Below are 19,495 nucleotides of genomic sequence, written 5' to 3' on the forward strand. Positions count from 1 at the left end.
ATTTATGTACACTATAGAACAATTCTTATAGAAAAAAATATAACTTCTGAAAAAGTACTTTGATCTAGCCCCATTGGGCGTAGAGGGAAAAAGCCCTGACAATGGCCAAGGACCAGAGACTGATTACCAGCTTGGGCGCCTGACAGAGCTGGCAGGGCAGGATGGAGGAGCACGTCCTGGAAGGGTAGAAAGGAGCTGGACACTCACTACCACAATCTCTTGGAGGGGGGCTCTGATGTGAAAGTGTGGCCTGGGGGCAGGCATTACAATTACCAAGTCATGGCCTGGTGGTAACCTTCACTGTGGGTGTGGATAAGTGTGCACTCATAAGGCAAAGGCATTACAGGCCTCAAAGGTGAAGTAAAACTCACCCCCACACACACCAGCCCACCACCCAGAAGTGGTAATCATGCCACTGAAAAGCATCCTCATTGTCAGGATGCTGGCAATGGCAGAAGCCACCTTCATGGCTACTTGAATTACAGCATCTCATTGCAGCTCTAATCCCACCATATATCAACAGAAACATCCCTAGTAAGAGGAACAAACTAGTTGAGTTCAACTGGGGGAGGCTTGATGGTCTTCTCATCCCATAAAAGAGTTCTAGGCTGGACTGCAGAAACAGTCTTGAACCCCTCAAGGAAAATTGCTGTGGACACCCGAGTACAGGATTGGGCTTTATAAGAAAGTGTAATGAGCACATGCCATGATTCATACTGCTGCTCTACAGTCTGCTATACATGCTAGGACTATGTGGAGCAGCAGATCGGAACGCTTCCCTTGGAGCCAGCATCAACTTTTCACTCCTACTTCCCCTCACTACCTATTTCTGTCATAACCTGGGATTCACTGGAAGAGTAAGGGAGGGGTGGTGGTTGTGAGCACCTGGTACCAGCTCTGGGAAGGTACTACAAAAGGAAGTACATTACAGAAGTGGAAAGTATTGCCTGGCTTTGGAACTAGTAAAATAGGACTCTTCAACCACTAGCTGTTTACTCTTTTGCTCCAGGTTTCAACATTTTTTTTTTGCAAATCCTCTCAGACTGCTTGCTCCATTGTTTCAGGTACCTTATGTGGCCTTAGACTAATCTTCTCCCCATGACTGTTTCTAAACAGTGTTTAATAAAAGTGTTTTTTCTAGGCAACTCAAAGAAAACATATTTGCTCCTTAAAAGGATCTCTTGCACCTACTGCACTTATCACCCTAAGTATGGATAACATCCCCTGTTCCTAGTCCCTGACCTCAATCGCTGTGCTTGCCAGACTCACTAATGCCTCTGGGGTTTTAAGACATATGATTTGTGTGACAGATTTTTTTCTGTATGCCTCTCCACTACTTGCCTTACCTTACAGTTTCATTAGTTTACTCTTTCAGTTTCTTTATAGGGTCTTTGCCACTTAGCTAGAAACTTATTTTCTGTTATGGAGACTAAAACCAGGGTGCGCTCTCCTACTTGAAATTCTATAGTCTGGAATCCCTACTCTAATCTCCTAATTGGTCAACTTGTGTTCCATCACATTTTTTCCTTCTTCAAATCACTTTAAAAAAGTTGTTTCTTCCTCTTCACACAGCTTTTTAACAATACTCTAATAACCTTCTGGGGCATCTATCATACAACATTTCAAAGGGGATAAATACTGTAGAGGCTTGGAACATTTCTTGGACTGCCAATATTAAATAAAGCAACAGATGGTCTCAGCTTTTCCTGTGTTTTTCTATGACCTTTCTTAACAATGTTTTAGTGTCCTATTAAAACTATGATTTTTGGAATTAGCTTTCCCGAGGTAAACTGCACAGTCCAACACTATCAAAATATAATTGTGTTCCTAGCTGGGTCTGAAAAATGGTCACACAATAACTACAGCAATAACCACAAAAGGACCCTCAAATAACCCTAACACTTTCTTCAGCTACATCCGTTGTCTAAAAGGTAGGACCCATAGGACCCAGACATGTGCTGAACTAGTGACAAATGATATCACACACACAATGATCCTGCACAAATTGCTAACCTACTAGCAGACAGGTTTCTACCCTTTATCTCCTCCAAACATATCACAACCCATACCTTTAACAGCTCTCCTGCCCTATATATCTACAGAACAGGTCATCAAAGCTCTAAGGCAAAAAAACATATCCTACATGGGTCCTGATGGCATTCCAGCTTGCATTCTAAACAAAGCAAAACAGGAATTAGCAACAGCCTTAGGCACCCTATTTAGCCACAGCCTGAATACAGGATTCGTCCCAGCTGAAAAGAAAATTGTGATTGTTATCCCCCTCCATAAGGGTGGCTTAGGAACAGATCTGAGGAATTATAGACCCATAAACCTGACTGCCCTTATCTGCAAAGCCATGAAACATATCATGGACCTCATAAATAAAGACATAGGTGATCTCCAAACCCTTGATCCAACTCAGTTTGGCTTTGTAAAGGGTCGATCATGCCTGTTAAACATAGCAGACTTGTTCGAAAATGTGACCAGGGCCATAGATGAGGGCAAATCTGTGCATGCAGCATATCTGAACTTGGAGAAGGCCTTTGACGCAATCCCACCTAAATATCAACCCCTTTGTTGTTAGGCAGGTCACAAATTGGATCATTAAACATACCCATGCTATCAAACTTGTGACCACCTCAACCAGCAGACCTGTCACCACTGGGGTTCCACAAGGTCCAAAACTGGGCCCCCTTTTGTTTGGTATTTATTTCTCGGAAATTCAGGTCAAAACAAAGGGGATGTGGCTGACCATGTTTGCTGATGACTGCAAACTTGGCATGATCGTTGACTCCCCAAATAATGTCAGTGTACTCCAAGAGGGGCTTACACAAACCAACGATTGGTGCCAAAGCCATGGACTCAAAATAAATGCAAAAAAATGCATCATTATCCCCTTCAGTAAAGGCAATGTCCCTACTAACTATCAAATAAACAATACCTTAAGTATGAACACTGTAGTGACGTATTAGGGCACAATAGTAGACTGTGACCTAAACTTTGACCACCATGTGTCCACTGTAGTAAGAAAGGTATTCTATGTCGCACATCTGATTAGCAAAGCCATAGCCACAGGAGCAAAAGAGGTTATAATCCACTTATACTCATCCCTTATCAGGCCCATAATTGAGTACAACACCCCTTTGGTATGTACCACACCAGACACCTGCAGCAACTGGAGAGACCCCAGAGATTTTTAACTAAGAAGATACAGGGTTTTCAGCACATGCCTTACACAGACAGACTGAAGTCTTTGTCACTGTACTCAGTAGCACATAGGCTGCTTAAGGAAGATGTGGAAGATGTGTGGCTTATAGAGCAATCTCTGAATCCAACCTGATGAAGTCGCTGCACATCTAGAATTACCCGCTCCAGCGACCTAAATCTGGCCTGCGATGTAAATAGAATATGTTTGAGAGACAAATTCATCTCACAGAGGTTGCCCCTTCTCTGAAATAGGCTACCAAGTCATGTTAAGCAGAGCACCTCTATGACTGTTGAAAAGGAGCCTGGATGAATGGATGGGAAACCACAAATTCTTGCCGGGAATAACTCCCACATCCCTCTTGGACATGGGCAGTGATTACTAATAATCTTAGGCACTGACTAGACTTTTTCTCTTGATATACAATGGGTGTGTAATAGGCTAGGCTTAAAATGACCATCGGGCCAATAGCCTATTAACCTCCTATGAACCTCTGAATACAAGTAGTGGAATCAAGGGGATTCCTGAAGTCCAGGTTAGGAACTGCCCTTTGGCACTTGGGAAACAGGAAAAATAGTTTTTAAATCTCCTTTACGAAACATGGCAAATAAAAATAAAGTCAGGACACTTGCTTTAGTCTTATCCATTCTGAAATGCTCCCCGCCCCCCCAAAATACAAGGCTGTGAGCCATTCTAATGAACACCTGACTGCAACACTTAGGTACTAAGCAACTGCCACTTAATCTCCTCCCTCTCCTTTGCTATACTATAAACCAGCTTGTTTTATAATTAATTGGAAGGACAGTCTGAGGAAGGTCCCATGGGGAGTTCTTCCCCCACTACCCTGGATAAATTCTCCCTAACATAGCTTAGTGTTTTATCCTCCCATTGGACCTTCTTGAAAGTTAGCCAACGTAAGGGGCAGTCAGAAAGACTGGGATCCTCCTCATGTGTGCCACAACAGGTATCATCCATGTGCAACTAACATCGGGCAAATCTGCAGTGCAAATAGTGGCCTGCTACAGATCACCCTCCATGACCCAGTACCACCACTCTGCCTTTCTGGAGACACTGGAAAACATGAAGGTCCTACAGAACACCCTGATCTTGGGAGATTTCAATTAACCTACCATTAACTGGGAAATCTATTTGAGTACAAACTCCCAGGCTCAGCGCTTCCTGGAATTTATCAACTCAAATGCCCTAGACCAGCTGGTAAACTCCCCTACCACAGGCCACAACATATTGGACCTGGTTATCACCAACATGGGCGACAGGTGCTCCGTACCGGAGGTCAACCCATCACTGGTTAGATCAGACCATAAACTAATCACCCTGGATGTCCACACCCCACCACCACCCCCAACCAAGGAAACCACAGTGAAACATTTTTCTAAAGCAAACTTCACCTTACTTAATGCAGAGGTGGTAAGTTTCACAGCCCCCAAGCTAAAGGATAACACTGTCCAAGATGCAGAATCCTTTACAATTGCACTCTATGAGCACCTACAAGGATGCATGGATTGTGCCATCCCCAGCAAGACCAAGACTCACTCCCCTAAGAGAAGGAAACCAGTCTGGTGGACCCCTGCCATAAACAGGTTATACAACAAAAGGAGGAAACTAGTTCAGAAAAAAGCAAATCCCAAGAAGGAAAGACATCCCTGATCAGTATCAGTAAGAAACTAAGGTCCTTCATAAAATCATCCAAGGCTAACTTTGAAAGAAAAATAGCCAAGGATTCGAAAGATAACCACAAAGCCTTCTTTAGCTATGTCAAGAATCTAAGTGGCAACTCGCAGATATGCTCTGAGATAGTGCAAAATAGCACAAAATATACTGAACCTACTGATATTGCCAACATACTGGCAGATAGATTCAGTGCAAACTTCTCCCTCTCACCTTCAAAAAGGCCCACAACAATACCGGAAAAGTGTAGTGTCCCGGAAATCACAGAAGCACAGGTGAAAACAGCCCTTTCAAAAGCCAAAAACACAGCATCAATGGGGCCAGATACTGTCCCAGGCTGCATCTTGCACGAACTACAGAAAGAACTAACCCCCCACCTAAACACGCTTTTCAACCTCAGCCTCTCCACAGGCTACGTGCCCATAGAATGGCGCACAGCAATGGTTATTCCGCTCCACAAAGGAGGGGCCACAACTGACCATGGTAACTATTGCCCCATAAGCCTGACTAGCCTGGTCTGCAAGGCTATGGAGCGCATCATCATGGAACTCATTAACAAAGACATTGGGAACCTCCAAACACTTGACCTGACACAGTTCGGATTTCTTAAGGGCAGATCATGCCTACTACCTCTTTGAGACAGTTACCAAGGCCATAGACGAGGGAAAGGTGGTTTACACAGCCTACCTTGATCTCGCCAAGGCGTTCGACACCATTCCTCACTCGGGTATTATAGAAAAACTCACCAGCCTGAACATAAACCCATACGTCACAAGATGGGTTGCCAACTGGCTTACAGACAGAACTCACACGGTAAGAAGAGCGGGCTCCAGGTCTGACTCTAAGCCAGTCACAAGTGGTGTCCCGCAAGGCTCGGTTCTGGGACCCCTACTGTTCGGCATATATTTCTCAGAAGTACAGGCAAACACAGGAGGACTATGACTAACCAAGCTCGCCGATGACTGCAAACTGGGAGCCATAATTGACTCTTTGACTGACATGGACATCCTCTAAAAAGGCCTTACTGAGACAGACATCTGGTGTCAAAGTCATGGCCTCAAGCTAAATGCCAAATAATGCATAGTCATCCCGTTTGGGAAAAACAAAAAGTACAGTTGTGTACCTACCATAAATATAGATGTTCCAGTGTATTCACTGTTGCAGTCATTACTCTTGGGTTATCCTGCTGGCAGGCTACCCACAGTCGGCCTGAATTCCAAAGTCCTGGCCCGGCATCGGTTGCTGTTGCCTCTTCCCTGACGTCACTGCGCCAGGGGTATAAAAGATGCTGCCGACGCCATTTTCTTCAGTTTTTCTTGCCCCAGATGTCAGGTGCCCCCAAAAAGGTAGGCTAAATATATTATGCCAATAAACATACATGCAGTAAAGAAACATTTCCTTCATCTACAAGCAAATACACCACATAGGTTGTATAGAATAGAGAAGTACAGATAAACCCCAGCAGAAGAAAGGGGACGGTGGGAGGGTAACCTGGACTGCAACAGTGAATACACTTGAACATCTACATTTATGGTAGGTACACAACTGTACTATGTTCATCGTGTTTCACTATTGCAGTCATTACTCTTGGGTTGAATCCCAAAGCTGAGGATGGGTGGCTGGGCTAAATAGGATTAGGAGAGGCTATGAGGCCCTACAGAACTGCAGTGGCAAAGCCTGCCCTGGATTTAGAGTAAAGTGGTAAGTGGTAGTGCTTTGTAAAAGTGTGCACTGAACTCCAATTTGCAGCCTCTAAGATGTCTTTGTTTGGTACTCCTCTGAGGAAGGCTGCTGAAGTGGCTGCTGCTCTGGTAGAATGAGGCCAAATGCCTTTAGGCACTGATGTGCCATACTGAGAATAGCAGAAACGAATGCAATGGCCTATCCATTTAGAAATAGTCTGTTTTGAGATAGCTTTTCCTTGTGATCCTGCAGCATATGACATTAAAAGTTGCTCAGTCTTTCTGAAAGCTTTAGTTCTGTCCAAGTAGAAGCATAGCTGCCTGTGTATGTCCAAAGAATGCAGAATTTTCTCACCCTTGTTCTGTGGGTTTGGATAAAAGGTAGGCAGGTGAATGGTTTGGTTGAGGGCTACACTGGACACCTCCTTAGACATAAATGTTGGGTTTGTCCTCAGAGAAACCCTGTCTGGATGAAAAATGGTAAAAGGTTCAACAGCCATAAGTGCTTGAAACTCTGAGACCCGTCTTGCAGAGGTTATTGCTAGGAGCACAGCTGTTTTCCAGGATAAGAATTTTATATCCGCTGTTGAGGCTGGCTCAAAAGGAGGTAGTGTGACTTTTTCCAAGACATAATTGAAGTCCCATGCCGGAATTGGTGCTCTCCTTGGAGGCCTGATGTTTTTGGACCCTCTGAGGTACTGCCTTATTAAAGAATGAGAAAAGATAGGTGGTTCCGTATTGTAATGGGCTGAAATGGCAGAGGCATGAATCTTAATTGATGAAAAGGAAAGGCCTTTGTCCAGCATCTCAGTTAGGCATTGTATAATCTGAGGGATATTTGGTACATACGTGTCAATGCCTTGTTCCTGGTTCCAAGCACAGAATCTCTTCCATTTTTCTGCATAAGATTTTCTGGTACTGGGCCTTCTGGCCTCCAAGATAACATCCATAACAGCCTTTGAAAGAGGAGTGTTCTGAATGGCTACATTATCTGCCATGCTGCCAAATTTAAGGTCCTGAGTTGGCTGTGCAGGATCTGATTGTTTTGTTGGGTCAGCAAGTGAGAAATGTGAGGCAATATCCATGGTGGACCTTGAGACAAGCTCTTTAGGATTGTGTACCAGTGCTGGCGTGGCCAGTCTGGTGCAATCAGTATCATTTTTGGCTTCTCTTGTCTGTCCTTTAGGAGTACCCTGGGAAGGAGAGGCAGTGGAAGAAAAGCATATACTGTTAGATTTTTCCAGCTGAAGGACAGGGCGTCCACTCTCCATGCTTGTTTGTGATAATACTTGTGCAAAATTTCTGCAGTTGGCAGTTGTGAGGGGAGGCAAATAGATCTATGTCTGGGCATCTCCATTTCCTTGTTATCATGCTGAAGACTTGTGGATCCAGTTTCCACTCGTGGGGGTCCATGAGGTTTCTGCTTAGTTCGTCTGCCAGAGTATTTGTTTTTCCTGGCAGGAATTGTGCTTGCAGGTGAACCTGATACGTCAATGCTGTGTCCCATAAGGTCATTGCTTGTCTGCAGAGGGGGTAGGAATGTGTACCTCCCTGCTTGTTTATGTACCACATGACCGTAGTATTGTCTGTCTTTATCAGTAGTTGTCCTGGATGAAGTAGATCCTTGAAAGTTGTCAGGGCATTCTGAACAGCTAGCATCTCTTTTTGATTGATGTGAAGATGCATCTGGCTTGCAGGCCATGTGCCCTGAATACATTTTCCTGCCATATGGGCCCCCCAGGCATAATCTGATGCATCCGTTGTCAGTGTCTGTCTGGCTGTGGGTAAAGTGAATGGCAGACCCTTGTTGTGGTGACAGGCCTGTGCCCACCATCGAAACTCCTGTTGCAGGCAAGGAATGAGGGTAATTACTGTCTCCAGGCTGTGGCAATGCTGAGTCCAAACACTTTTTAGATACCATTGTAGTTTCCTCATATGCAGTCAGGCATATGGAATTAGTAGAATGCAGGATGCCATGAAACCCAAGGACTGCAAGATTTTCCTTGCAGATAACTGGGTCTTTGTTTCCAACTTTTTGAAGTAAGAAGTCAGTTGCTTTCATTTGTCTGGCGTGAGATAGGCCATCTGGGCAGTTGTATTTAAGCTTGCACCCAGGAATATTATCTCTTGAGAGGGTACTAGTTTTCATTTCTTTTCGTTTACTGTGTACCATAGGCAAATTACTAATCTTTTTACAAACGCCAGATGCTTTAGAAGAATGTCTTTGTTCTCTGCTTGAATAAGGCAGTCGTCCAAGTAGGGATATATTTGAATTCCTCTTTGTCTGCAAAATGCAATTACTGGTGCCAGGCATTTTGTGAAGACCCTGGGCGCAGTAGGTAAGCCAAAGGGCAGTGCAGAGAATTGGAAGTGCATTGAGCCAGCTATGAATCTGAGGTATCTTCTGCAAGATTGTCTGACTGGGACATGCAGGTATGCCTCTTTTAAGTCCAAAGTTACGAGCCAAGCCTTCTTGCCTAGCATGGGCATTAGCTGCTGTAGAGTCAACATCTTGAATTTTGGAACCTCCAGAAACGTGTTTAGTATAGACAGGTCCAGTAATGGTCTCCAGGTTTTGTCCTTACTGGGCACTAAGAAAAGTCTGGAGTAAAATCCTTGCCCCTGCTCTTGTTGTGGTACTTGTTGAATGGCCCTCATGTCCATGAGGGCTGTAATTTGCTTTTGTGCCTCTGCTCATTGGTTGTGTGTCAGGTCTAGCATACCTTTTGCCCTTGGTAGGGTGTAAAAATGGAACCTGTAGCCTTCGGATATTATGTTCAAGACCCATTTGTCTTGGGTAATCTTTTGCCAATTTGATGAAAAAAGTGCTAGTTTTCCTCCTAAGGGGGCTGCCAAAAGAAAAGTGCTTGGATCTGGCAGAGGAAAGTCATTGGGACTGTTTCCTGTAAGGTTGTGATTTGTCTTCTCCGCTTTTGGAGGTAGGAGCACCCTATTGTTTAAGCCTGTATGAGCCTTGGGGCTGAGATCTGCCTTTGGGACATCTGTATCTGCCTCTTTGTGGTCTGTCTGACACTGGAAAGGACCAATTTTTAGAAGGCCAGTTCCTGCTAAATCTGGGTGGCTGTACCTGTAAGAAATCCTTAACTGTCTGCATGGATTTCGTTTTATCCTCCAGTTTCTTCAACACCTCTTCTGCTTTAGCACCAAGCAAAGTATCATGCTGTAATGGGGCATATAATAATTTTGCTTTAACATGATCAGGCAGATTCTGTCCCTTAAACCAAGCATGCCTTCTAATAACAGAACCTGTAACAGCAGCCCTGCAAGATGCTTCCAGTGAATCAAAACCACATTGCAAAGTATGCTTTCCCACTTGTTCAGCTGCATGCAATAAATCCTGCATTTCCTTGTTCTCTGAACATTCAGAATTTGGCAACTTTTTCTGTTTAAGCAGTGACATTAAGTATTGCTGATATGTAAGCATATGAAACTAACAGTTTAAAGCCCTTACAGCCAAGGTAGCAGAAGTGTAAACTTTTTTCCCCCATCTGTCCAGTGCCCTAGAATCCCTATCAGGGAGAATAGGGTTTTTTGCAGTGGAAGCTTTGATCCCTTTGGGACCCTGAGACATGGTTTCTGGGTCAGCAGCAGGGTTTTTATATAGGAATTTATGAGAATCTGGGACCCTGTAGTATCTGTCTGGCTTAGCAGGTGCAGGGGGTAAAGAGTCAGGGGACAGGCCGGACTCTGAAAATACATAATCTACAATGTCTAGAACAGGTGGAATAGCAAGGGGTCTGTGCTGAGGAAGTAGCAGAAAGTCCCTGAGCCTTTTCTTAGATTCAGAATAATCTTGGCTCTCCCAGTGAAAATGCTCCCTCATGGTATGCAGGGTTTCTCCAAAATAATAATCCTCAGGAGGAGACGCTGAAGGAATGGATTCTTCAGCATCAGAGTCCTCATAGGGAGGAATAGAATAATCCTGTTCAGAAGAGGAATCAGAGGAAATAGAAACCTTATCAGAAGAATCATATTCTGTCTCTTGCCTAGGCCTCTTATCAGGAGGGGGATGGGAACCCCTGATCAAAGTAATTAGGTCTTCGGCCATTTTAAACATCTGTTTTTTAGGCATGGAAGTCTGAGTAGGAGAATGCTGTACTTGTTTCTTTGTCTTTAGAGCTGCTTTAGTCTTTGTCTTTGAAGCTGAAGATGGTTTAACATATAACTGTGTAGGTCTGAAGACACCCTCAGAAGCCGATGCCTGCTCAGCGGCTCCGGACCCATCTGAGGGAATGATTTCCGAGTTTCCAATACCTTGAGTATCCAGAGGCCCAGTCGGCTCCACGTGGGAGTCGGAAGCGGCCTGTGGCTCTGAAATAGCGGGCACCAGGAGCTGTGAAAGCGCCCCACTGAGAACCGGCGACTGGCCTAACGGAGGCCTCGTCGTCAGTTTTGGACCTCGAATGCCTATCCTTTCCCTTGTCCTTGCGTTTTTTGTAAACTCCAGTCGTCGGCTGTTCCGACAGCATTATATAATTAAATCTTCGGCCAAAGTAATGAAATGCAAAATCGAACCGACGCTTAATAGTGTGTTGGTTAAATCTAGCACAAAACCGACAACTAGCAACGTTGTGGTCAGGGCCTAGTCAAGGAATACAGTAAGAGTGAAAATCTTTATGAGGTATTTGCTTCCCACAAGAAATACAATTGTTAACTTTTTCTGACATCAGTCTGGAGCAAGAAAAAAGTTTCCCCAACGGGGTACTTAGCTTTAATGAAGACTTCGGTTCAGAAATTCGGATTTGAAAATCTCAGGAGTCAGCCGACCGTCACTTGCGAACTGCTTTTGCTTTGGGCACTGCGCGGCAAGAAAGACTGAAGAAAATGGCGTCGGCTGCATCTTTTATACCCCTGGCGCACTGACGTCAGGGAAGAGGCTACAGCAACCAACGCCGGACGAGGACTTTGGAATTCAGGCTGACTGCGGGTAGCCTGCCTGCAGGATAAACCAAGAGTAATGACTGCAACAGTGAAACACAATGAACATCACCCACGAATTACCACATAGGCGGCAGCCCCCTTAATACAGAAGAGGTAATAAGAGATCTGGGGACCCAGGTAGATAGTAATCTCTCCTTTGACAATCATATTGCCAAAGTAGTTAGAAAATCCTTCTATGTGGTCCATCTAATTACTAAGGGGTTCGCATCTAGAAATAAAGAGGTTATGGTGCCCCTCTACTCGTCACTCATCAGACCCATCATAGAGTACAATGCCCCATTTGGGATGTACCTCACAAGACACTTCTAACAGCTTGAAAGACCACAAAAGCACCTCACCAAGAGGATTACTGGCCTCAAACATATGTTCTATGCAGCCTGACTGAAAAAACTCCGGCTGTACTCAGTGGCATATCGCTTACTCAGAGGTGATCTCTGCCTGACTTACAAATCCATGTCCAACTCAGAATTGATGGACATGCTCCACCTAAAGAAATCCAAGTCACTGTGAGCCACACGGTCTAGTGAGCTAAACCTCGCCACAACAATAAATAGAACATGCTGGAGGGATAGATTCCTGTCACAGAGACTCCCCATGCTTTGGAACAAAATTCCTAACTACATTAGGCAGAGCCCCTCACTAACACTCTTCAAGAGAAGCCTTGACGAGTGGATGGGTAACAGAAAATACACCCCTGGGATCACTTCATTGGCTCTGCTTGACAGAAGCTCAGTTAATTAATCAACGGGGTGGAGAAAGCTGACACACTCTGGCTAGGCTTATAAATGCCCTCGGGCAGATAGCCTAGTACCTACCTATGAACCTATATACGAACATTTGTTGGACATTAGGAAACAGAATGTAAACAATTACCTTGCAAAACATGTTTCAAAGTATCCTGGACATCCTTTTGGTTTTACGGGTATTGACACGGTTAGGGAAAACCCTAGAGGGGGGGACCATGGAAGGTTTTGCTTGAAAATAAAGAATTGAGATGGCAAATTAGACTGAATGCATACAACTTTCTGGGTTTGAATGAGAGTGTTTCGATCAGTAGTATTTTAAAACTTCGTTCTTATGTAGTGTGATGAACTGACTTGTTTTTTTTTTCTTCATTAAGTTTTTAATTTTTGTGTTTATACTTTTTTTATGAGTATATTTAAAATGTTGTCAATTTGGTTACTATACAACACATGCAAATGTTTTTTTTTTATTTATAGATGAAAATGTAGGAGACAAAGTGTTTTTAGATTGGATATTTGTAAACGTGACTTTTTGGAGGGTATTTAGTCAGCTGTTTACCTCCTCTTGTTTCTGAGGAAGTCTAAGGTATAACTTTGACGAAAGAGTGTAAACTTATTAAATTTGTGCTTTACTGTTCACAAGTGTGTGGCTGAACCAGTTTTTTTTTTGCTTTTGCAACTACTTTTTCCTCATACCTATCAATTATTTTACCATACTTGTCAGACATTGTAGGACTAGAATTAACCAGGTGTTTAGCAGCAGTAGTATTATCTAAAGCAATAGTTGCTAGGTCAGGTTTGAGATAAGAATATACAAACTGTATAAAGTTCCTCAATCTTTTAAGTCTAGCCTGTTTTTTTAGGGGCAGCTGGTTGACTATCAGGAAAATTGCAGGCAGTGACACACACATCCTCCAATGCTGACAACACAGGATAAATAGGGGAAGGTTCTCAAAATTCCACTTATAATAGTTCATAGTATTTTCTGAAGGACTGAGAAGCTTCAGTATTCCCCCACTGAAAACACTGGCACATTCTGGAAATAGTCTCAGACAAAGAGAAACCCTCACAAGGAGAATCAGACACCATGTTCTCCTCCGAATCTGAATCTGAAAACCTGAGGAGAAAATCCTGCACCTGTCCCTTCATATTCCTGCCCAGATTCAGAATCTTGAATCTTTACAGGAAGTGAGGCATCACACCTTTATATAAAAAAAAAAAAAAAAAAAACACCTTATAAGAAGGATCAATAAATACCCTGAATTAAACTCGAAGTCAGACTTAACAAGCTACTCCTGCTAAGGGAAATTTGAGCAGAGTAGAACCAGATACATGTTTAGCTTTCAGTTTCTTTTTGATAGGAAAAGTGGGGTCAACAGGGTTGTTAAAGGCAGCAGCAGCTTCCCTAGGGATGGGCACAACATTCTGACCAAACAGGGAAGACTTACCTGTCCCTTCTTCCCAGGACCGACAAGAGTGGCTCTCCCTTACCCACTGAGAGAACCCCAAAAGCAGTAGAGGATGTGGCCTGCTCACAGTCCACAGAGGCTGTAGGTGCTACACCAAAGAAATCCAGGGTAAAAAATGAGTGATCTTAGGAACTAGCTTTGGCCACAGCAGAGTCACCCACCTAAGGCTAAGGCAAACTGTTAGCCTAATGTGGGGGGCGGAGGCTGTTTGCTTACATTTTTTTTTTTTTTTGTGGCTGGAAGAAGGACCACTCGTGGTACAAACAGTCTGATCCATTGTCAAGAAGAAAATGGTGCCTCTTTCCCAGGAAAAACAAGCAGCAAAAGCCGGTAAAAATTTAATGTCTTTAAAATCACTTTTTTCTTGCAAAAACACAATAAAAAACACATTAAAACATTTTGCCAGACCCAAGAGTGTTTTTCAATTACTTTAAACAAGTTTTAAACTGACAGGAAAAAAGCATAATCCAGTTTAAAATACAGTTAAGTCTCGTGACAGTCTGTTAAAACACAAACTCCTAGAAGTAAAATAACTTTCCCAAGAATTAAAGTACAATTAAACAATTCACTTTTAAAGGTGCAAGGCTTTGCCAGAAAGGGAACTTATTTGCCCAGCAATGGAATATCCCAATCTAACCGACGATCTTCGAAAGCCACAGAAGCGTTCTATTCAGCAGCAGGAAAATTCTAACAGCTTGGTTCTCAAACCTATCTTTTTAGGCAGCTCAGCTCGAAGAACAAAATGCCTAACAGTTTGGACATGAGGAAGATGCCCTAAAGCTTTGAAAATTGGTCCGCTGTTTTATCCTTGTCAGGATATAACCCATATAACAAAGGCTACTGCAGCAGTGAGCAATGTGATGAACATCCAGGGTATTGGGAGCAATGGAACGAATGGTAAAAGAGTTGAATGAGCTAAGCAGGTATTTGGACTGTAGGTTAGAGACTCCCTTCCATATCAGGGATTGAGAAGATTGCAGGCAAAGGCCAAGATATGGGGGGGGGGGGTTACTAATTGAAAGACCAGCTTTAGTAGAGTTTTTAGTGGATTCTGCAACAGAAATTGCTATTACAAGGATAACTAGTACAACATTTACAATACTGCATGATAACTATAAGAACCAATCAGAGGCAGTTAAAAAAGACTGAGAAAAGAGATTAGAACAATAAATTAAATAGGAACAATGGATAGAAATCTAAAGGGAACCCAGGTATGCAATAAAGTCCAGAAGGCCTAGGAGTTTTGCATGCAAAGGTTTTCATAGGTATTCCTATTTCCTAAGCAGACTTCAGAGAATTTTTTTCTCAGGTAAATAGCAAACGTTGAAGATGTGATGGACAAGAAAGAAAGAGTAAATGGGAATTTTTTTTTGAGGGGGGGGGGGTATAATGAGTTGGCAGATATTAAAACTCCCTACAGTATACTTTGACAGAAATGTTGGGGGAACATGGGGGAACAAATGTTGGTAACTATAGAAATGATTCCTCTGGTTCATAGGAAGTTACTAGGCTAGTGGCCCTAGAGCACTTACAAGCCTCGCCATGTTAATCCCAAGTTGTCTCAATTGTCCTTGGTTAGATGGACATAATTCATAAAGCGAATCTAATGGAACTACAATGGCTACACTAATCATTGCCTACAATATTGTGAGACATCCTGACAGAACTCCAGCACTAAGTCACCTACTCACGCCCTACAAATCAAATCGCCCCCTTCGCTCCTCTGACAAAACACTCCCTTGTATTTCTAAGGCTAACAACACTGCAGGTAAAGCACTATTCTCCCATAACGTAACTAAATCCTGGAATAACCTTCCCCCTTGCTTTATCTTCTGCCTCCACTATTACGCTGTTCAAAAACTCAAATAAATTACACTTAATGAATTCCTGGCTATATCCATGCATTACCTAACCTTCACTGCTTCTACCACTCCAGATAGCTTCATATCCAAATTACACCTACTGTAATTTTTCTACAGTATCAGGAATTTTATTTTCTGCTCAAGTTTCTAACAGTTATACTAGCTCATGCTAAACTTACACTAAATAATTTCTAAGTAGTCTCGGTCAGTCTCTATAGTCAGTTATAATGCTTCTCTGGTGTCAATTTCTGTTTCTGTATCAAAAGTTGTATTTTTTTAATTTAGTGTCAATTTTTTTTGTATCAAAAGTTGTATTTTTATCTATTGTCAATTTTTCTTCTGTATAGATGATCATATTGTTATCAACTTGTTCAACTATTTGTTTTTCTGTACTGAATATGGAGCTTTTCTCCCCGGGACTCCGCTGTAAATGGACATGTGTCCAGTCAAACTATCCCAGTAAACAAATTTAAAATAAATAAATAAAATAAAAAATGATCAACACCGACTACCCCTGTCCATGAAGATCATGTATGTCATTGCCAGGGTGAATTTGCAGTCTCCCATCCATTTGTCTAGGCTGCGCTTGAACAGGGTCAGTGAGGAGCTCTGCTTCACGTGAACTGAAATTTATTCCAGAGTATTGGCAATTTCTGGGAGATATACCTGTCTCTCCAGCATGTTCTGTTAATGTCACAGGCTACGTTAAGATCCCTAGAGTGTGTCAGTCTTGTGCCATTTGACTTACAGATGTGCAGCATTTCAATCAGGGCAGAGTCAGAGACTGCCCTGTAGGCCAGGCACAAGTCACCTCTCAGCAGACTATATGATAACAGAGTACAGTGACAGGGCTTTCAGTCTATCCGCATAAGTCATGGTATGGAGGCCCTGTATTTTCTTGGTGAGAAACCATTGTGGTCTCTAAAGCTGCTGCAGATGTCTGGTGAGGTACATGCAGAAGGGAGCATTGTACTCCATTAATAGCGTGATGAGGGTTGAGTACAGTGGAGTTATAACATCCTTAGAACTGGTTGTGATGCCCTTACTTATGAGATGCGCAATGTAGAAGGCTTTCCTTACTGTTGTGGAAACTTGATGGCTGAAGTTCAGATTGTTATCTACCTATGTTCCCAGATCTCGCACCACTGGGTTTGAACTTAGGGGGGTGCTGTCGATATTATAATTAGCAGGGAATTCCGCTTTGCCAAAGGAAATAGTAATGCACTTTTTTGTGTTTAGTTTTAGACTGTGGCTTTGGCACCAGTCATTTGTTTGTGTAGCTCCTCCTGTAATATTTTAACATCATTGGGGGACTCAGTGATTGCACCCAATTTGCAATCATCTGTGAACCTAGTAAGTCAAAGGTAGTCTGTTTTAGCCTGGATGTCTGAGAAATAGATTCCAAACAGTAAAGTGCCCAGCATAGATCCTTGTGGTATGCCACTTGTGATGGGTCTACTGGTAGAGGTGGAGTCACCAACTTTGACAGTATCTGTTCTAGTGATGAGCCAACTGGCTACCCATTTAGTGATGTAAGGGTTAACCCCAGCTGGGAGAGTTTCTCAATGATACCTGAATGGGGGATTGTGTCAAAAGCCTTGGCTAGGCAGTATGCACGATCTCATCTTCAAAAAAGTCTGCCAAGTTTAATAAGCATGATCTACCCTTAACAAAGCCAAATTGGGTTGGGTCTAGAGTATGAAGACCGCCTATGTCCTTGTTGATAAGGTTTTGGATAGACATGACAACTGGAAATGCAACAGATTTTTGAGAGCTTTTCCTAAACTTTTAGTAGGGTTGCCTTTTTAAAATTTTTGAAAATTGTGGTATTGACTGTGGTAGTGTATTGTTTGAAGTATTTTATAGAGAATATCACTGATTTATAATTAGATTTAATCAGGGAGAGGAGATAAAGTAGGAATGGTGCAGGAGGTGATATTGATTAGGACAATGTCTGGAATTTTCAAACCCCCTAGTATGTAGGTTGACTATTTGTTTCAGACAGCTCTAGCTTCTTGGTTTAAGGAACTGTCATCCATCCTTCATGACCTTATGTAATGTATATAGAGCACTGGAGAAAAAGTAGGGTGTGGAAGAGTCCTAAGTTTGAAAAGTAATATTGTGGCTATATTGGATAAATCAGTACAAACATAATTTAAATAGGAAACTGTAAATGTTCTTCGTGTTTCACTGTTGCAGTCATCACTTGTGGGTTATCACTGCTGGTAGCCTTCGGCCGGCCCGAATACCAGAGTAAAGATTGTCCATCCTGCGTTGGCTGCAGGTCGCCAGGGACTGACGTCAAAGACATACTGTCTATCAGGTTAGGAGGAGGTGATCGCATAAAAAGTAGTCAAGCTGGAATACAAGTACAAACAGTAAGCATATAGATGTGTTATGCTCTACAAATGGTGGGAAGCACTTGAGTGATTTTCACCATATTAGAGCATGACAGAGGTATTCCTTTATTTTTGATGGCAGTAGTTTTATGCCAGCTACTTGGTATCTCTGCTAGAGTTCCCCAGCACTGTTTTCCTGTAGTGAGCAGTTCAGTATATGTTAGTACAGCATTCTTGTTAAAGACACTCCAGGGCAGTAATCTGTAGTCTTTAAAATCCACAACTCTACAAATACCCAACAAAAGTCAGACTTGTTTCAACTAATATGACAGCTTAAGGCACACTTTTGAACACTCATAGAAATTCAGCATGATATACTCAAAGCAACTTTTCATTGCTTTTCCAGCTAATGGCAGGATATAAAGGTATTGCCTTTTGGGGGGGATAATGCAAAGAAAGTGAATTACCAGGGCATCAGTAAATGTGCAGAATACTATGTGAAAGGACAGCAGTCAAGCCCCCACTACACTTACTGTGTAACGTACCACCACTGCATTCCCTGCTGAAGAGGTCCAGGCAGTAACTCACTTTGACAACCACACACACCAGTCATTCCAATTTTTCATTTAGATTCTGCCCAAAGGGAAGATAGATTTGTGCAACAATGAAAAAGCAACAAAATATAATAAGGAAGAAAGGCAGAAGTGTGCTAATAGTGGAAAAAACAGGAATAAAGTTAGTCCTCTGCTGCTATGGTGAATACTTCGTACAGTTTGCTACATTTTCTTTTCACTTTGTCTTTTCTGTTGCAATTAATTCAAGAGGAGGGTGCAGCTTTTTATTTTACATTGAGAAGGGGATGCCTGTGTGTGAGCATATGTTGAGTAAGAGTATCATCTAAACTCCCTGTAACTTTTGATTAGCAGTCCATTTTGCAGTTATCTAGTAAATGTGGGAATGGATAACCTGTTTGCTGTCTCACAAATATCCCCTACTAAGATGCCATGAAAAACACTAGGGATGTCTTCACTTTTGCTGGACTGAGACATTAAATCAAATTTGTAGAGTTAAAAATAGCCCATTACTCATCTATTTTGAATTTGTCATTTCAGCTGAAATACATAGCTAGTTCTTATAAAAAAAAAAAAGTCTGAGATTTCCCAGTACACTTTTCTGCTTCACATATGAACAGAGGATCTGTTTAACAAAAAAGCCTTCATTTAGGCTTCTGAATATGAGGAGAAAATGAAGGCACTTGAAATTTTTGACTAAATGCAGTATCAGGTGACACTTTACACACAGAAGTAGAGCTAGTAAACAATAAAACATTTTTTGTGGACAATAGCACATGGCTCAATGACTGTATATGTTTGCAACTTAGAAAATCAAAGTGCTGATGTGACTGCAAACAGTAGCACCATTTTCTAAGTAAAAAATTTCAAGTGAACTGAAAAATCTAGTGCAGAATGGTTTCTCAAGACCTTCTAAAATAAAAATTTCAAATCCAAAGCGGGAACTAAAGTCTTTCTTGGAAGCATGTGGAA

At 42.4% G+C, this 19,495-nt stretch overlaps 1 protein-coding gene across 5 annotated transcripts in view; it reads right to left on the reverse strand.

Moving 5' to 3' along the window:
* The window catches only part of KDM2B (lysine demethylase 2B), a 3,837,686-nt gene that overhangs the window by 68,877 nt on the left and 3,749,314 nt on the right, over window positions 1-19,495 (reverse strand). The gene's annotated exons all lie outside the window — the stretch shown is intronic.

Source organism: Protopterus annectens, chromosome 4.part0 (genome assembly GCF_019279795.1).
Source record: "Protopterus annectens isolate FY-2018-M chromosome 4.part0, PAN1.0, whole genome shotgun sequence".
Classification (NCBI taxonomy): domain Eukaryota; kingdom Metazoa; phylum Chordata; order Ceratodontiformes; family Protopteridae; genus Protopterus; species Protopterus annectens.